We start from the raw sequence: 4,496 nt of genomic DNA on the forward strand, positions 1-4,496 counted from the left end.
GTCTGGCTGCGGCCCCTCTTCATTTCGATGCCCCGGTAAGGAGGCGTCAGGCCCCGGCTGCACCTTGTCTTGTGGAGCCGTCTCGGGCTCAACGATCTCGGCAGTGTCTTCTTCCTGCGGTACTTTGGCCCGCGCTGTTTTCCGCGTGTCCATGTTCGAATTACTTCTGACACCAGTGGAAGTACCGGTGAGGACGCTTGACGCCGAGGTTGAGGCACACGTATGTTTATTCACAATATGACAGTGGGCATATACACACTCGAGGGGGTATCGGCCCCCTCACCCGTATAACTCGGGATACACCCCTAGCTAACTCTGTCCTAGCCCCGAATCCTCCACTAATGGGCTAGGGGAGGCTAACTGGCCCGACACTGGTAAGTCGGGCCCGGTACCCGGAGTTCCAGACCAGCTCTTACAAGAGCACCGGCTCTGGCTTTCGGGACCACGCCGCTGGCTCAATCCTGTCCGGCCCTGAAAAGGACATCGAACCAGGGGAGTCCAGGGCTCTGTCTAAGACATCGTCAATCTTCTTCCCTTAGCTTAAACATAACTGCCTTGAGCCCTTTCAACATCCCCTTTTATACCCAACCCCTCCCTGAGGGGTGGGGCCCCGGGGGATCATAACGTTCGAACCAGCCCCCCCCAGGGTGTCTGGCTCGGACGTCGTAGAGGGCACTTGCTCGTGCACTTACGTAGCCCCGCCCACTGTGTTTGTTTTCCATAGGCTGCCATGCATAACGGGCCCTCTCTTTAACACCCCTACACAAGCAAGCAAGCACGCAAGCAAGCAAGCATGCGAACTTAATATAAAGGATTTAAAAAGGTGTGACTTTAGAGTTAGACGGTAATAATTTACAGACGAAAAGATCCAGCGTTTGAAGTGAAAGTCATGAAACATATCAGGATATTCTTGACTCAAGATTTCAAGTACTGCCGTGGTGTAATGGTTAGGAGTTGGGAAACCGCACTCCTTAGGTCGTCGGTTCAATTTGACCTCCCGACGCGTTCTTTTAAAACAATGGTGCAAGTTACTTATATCACCCCGGCCTCTTGTCTACCCAATGCAGCACTAAACACCACAGTCGATTGGCAGGTTGTATGTGCTGATAGAGTAATTTGTGGGTGCTCATACTTCCAAGGCATTAGCAAAAGTGCCATAATCTAGATTTGAAGTTTTCCTGACAGCAGGGATCCATACTCTTTGGTTCTTCTTCGTGACTTTACCGAAAAGTGCCATAGGCAAGCAATTGCATGGTGCACATTAACTCTGTGCATTATGGGGCGTGGCAGTGGTGAGGGGCACTGCGGTGGCGAGATGTTATTACCCTCGCCTGGTATGCAAGAGGTCGTAGTTTCGATTCCGACCCTGACGCCTGTATATTTGGAGTTTACATGTTCTCTTTCTCTCCCAGAGATTGTGTGGATTTTCCTCCGGGTCCTCGTTCCACATTTAGAAACATGCGTTTAGAGTATTTGGCTGTCATAAATTTCCACGTAATAAGCCACTTCGTTGAACAGTCATTTGTAGCCAGGCCGCTTCTGAAAAATAGCTAATAGCTCAATTGGGTTCACCTGTTAAAATAAAATATTTAAAAAGTAAATAGGTACTATCAGATATTACTTTTGTAGTTATCCACAAACGCCATCTGGGTGTTTTTTACTTATCTCAAGATTGTTGTTGCAGAAGACTTTGTAGCTCTTTTAGGGACACTTTAACTGATAGGTGACCAACTGGTGTCGTGTTTATGGCCGACAACCCATGGCTGCAGTGAAGGGTCCTATCTCACCTTGAAGTTGTGGGTTCATTGAATCCATTGACTGTGAGCTGACAGTGAGGAGCGAACATGACATGGGCAACCATGCAAGCACCGAAAAAGAAATCCATGTAGCAATATACATTTGTTGTACTGTTCTATGGTCCCACATCAATGCCTCCCACCTCCACCAACCTACACTATTGATTGGTCCGTAACTCGAAGGGCTGTTTAACCATTTTTTCTCACGGGTGTAAAGCTGAATAAGCCTCTTCATGCAAAACCGCAGATCATAAACTAATAAAGGTACTTACTTTTAGTTCTTTCGGTAAAGTCACGTAGGTAAAAAATGAAATTAAAATTAATAAAAAATAAAACAATAAAATCAGTGATACGTGACTTTACCGAAAGAACTAAGAGTATGAATCCTTGCAGTCACGAAAGCTTCAAATCTAGAATTAATAAAGGTACTGTATTGTTCAAGTGCTGTTGTCAAGCCGGTATAGTATTGAGGGTTATTAGATTAATTTTAACAACTCACAAAAGGTTGTTTCATTTATTTGAACAGATGTGCAAACTGACCCAATTAATATGAATGCTTGAATTAATAATCTTTTTTAAATCATTCAGGACTTTGTTTTAAGGTTACAGGTGTAATCTTTTAACATTCTGCAGACATGTTTCGTCTCAATTCATTCAGATTTCTTGGTCGAGTTTAGCAAACATCATCTAAAGAAAATGATTTTTTAAATAATGATAATCCTGTATATAAAATATTAACTTTACGAATAAATAATTAATAAATAATGCCAGTGTTGAAATAAGTTAAATAACCCTGTGTCCTGACTTTTGGACCACTCTGTATTTATTATGAATAGACATTTACAACTCCAAAGGTCAAAGAGATGTGGGTGAAACTCCAACGAACGGCACTAAGTTTAACACCGGTTTTGAGTGTCATTTGCAACTGAGTCATTTGCATTTTCCCCAAAAATAGGAACGTTGAGAACAGAAAGTGCGTACTCCACGTTTTAAACTTCTTTGTCTTCAAAGGTGAAAGGCCCATTATTGCATGGGGGTTGGCTATAAATGTGAATACGTTTACAATTCTCTTTGTAGAAACGCTCATTGTGGGTTCTCTTAAGGTTAGATGCAAGTGAGTCGGACCTTTTATCAAAGAATTTTGGGGACCTTTTTTATAAATAGTGACTTTTATACAATAGAATGCAATTTTTATTCCTATAGCATCCTAAACGCATCCGCTTCTCATGACGCTGTTCAAAAACCGTGGGTTATTTTTTATTTTGCAGAGAGAGATAGTCGGTCAAATAGTGAGTTGGGGGAAAAGGGAGATCTTAAGCGTTCACTTAAACAGGGGCAGTAAGTCAACAGAACTGGTGTCTCGGGAAAAGATGTTCCATACTACACGGGCAGCAGAGGAGAATTATAAACCTCCCATCACTGAGTGAAGGTTGACTGGGGACTTCGACAGAAAGCCTTGGTTGCAGAGAGTTCACGCGGCTTCGTAGCATAGGATGAGAGGCAGGGTCGAATTTATTGGATGGTGAATGTGATCTAGAAAATTATCTTTGATTGAATTGGGAACCATTGGACGCATCTAGTTGAGTGATGGTATTGTTTATGGGTGCGGTTGAGAAGTGTGACAGTGGCATTTTGGATCATCTGGAGTTTGAAGATGAGAAATTTTGGAAGAGGTCAGAGTTGCGATAGTTGAGTCGAGGTGTGATGGGGGCACGGGTCTCAGCGACAGCTGGGTTGAGGAGGTAACATGTGTGGGAGATGTTGTGTGGATAGAGCTGAGATTCGTTGGATCAGCGGCAATTTAAGGGTGCTTGCACAGTGTCATCCAGTGTAAAGAATGTGCACACTGGGGTGCAACTTAAAATTAAAGTTTGTTATTTTCAAGGTCAAACATCCTGGTTTTGTTAATTTGCCCATTAAGCTAAAACCACTCCATGTGTAGTGACATAAGAAGGGAGGGGCTTCTGGGGGCTCTGGGACCCTGGGCGGGCCAGGCACTTAAGCCTCTTGGCGCCAGGCGCTGGGTTCCCAGCCGGGTCAGACGCTTAATCCTCTTGGCGCCAGCTGTTGGGTTCCCAGGCGCTTAAGCCCCTTGGTGCCGCCAAAGGGGGGGGCTGTGTGTGCTCTGTGGGATATCTGGGGGCGCACACTGCCCCACCCCTCGTTGGGGACTAGGCATAAAAGGGGAGCTCCCTGGACGATCAGGGCCAGTTGTAGCTCAAGACCTAAGACCCAAGACCAGCCATCTCAGGACCCTGGGATGTTGTGAGAGCCATTGGTGGGACTCTGGAACTCCCGACTCTACGACCTTGTGAGGGCGAGTTCCAGAGCATAGCCAGAGTAGTGTATCTAGGCTGTGTACCTAGGCTGTAACAGAGTAGTTGGAGTGTTGGACTGTTGGAGTGTTGGAGTGTTGGATCGTAATAAAGAAGTTACCTCTACAAGTGTCTCCGGAACCCATTACATTTGGAGTCAGAAGTGGCCATGGAGACAAGAAGTAAGCCACGTACCTTCAGTCCTGACGGCGATGTCGAGGAGCAAGCAGCGATGGGGCGGCCAACGCCGGCCGACAACGACGCCGCACCGCCGGCCGACAGCGACGCTGCACCGCCGGCTGAGCAGCTGTCTGCTCCGCCGACCGTCCCCTCTCCAGCGTCGGGAGCAGGGATGGAGGAGGCGCTGCTTCGCCTCGCAGAGCTG

The sequence above is a fragment of the Lethenteron reissneri genome, chromosome 2 (assembly GCF_015708825.2).
Source record: "Lethenteron reissneri isolate LAM-NWPU_2019-01 chromosome 2, ASM1570882v1, whole genome shotgun sequence".
NCBI classification, from domain to species: Eukaryota; Metazoa; Chordata; class Hyperoartia; order Petromyzontiformes; family Petromyzontidae; genus Lethenteron; species Lethenteron reissneri.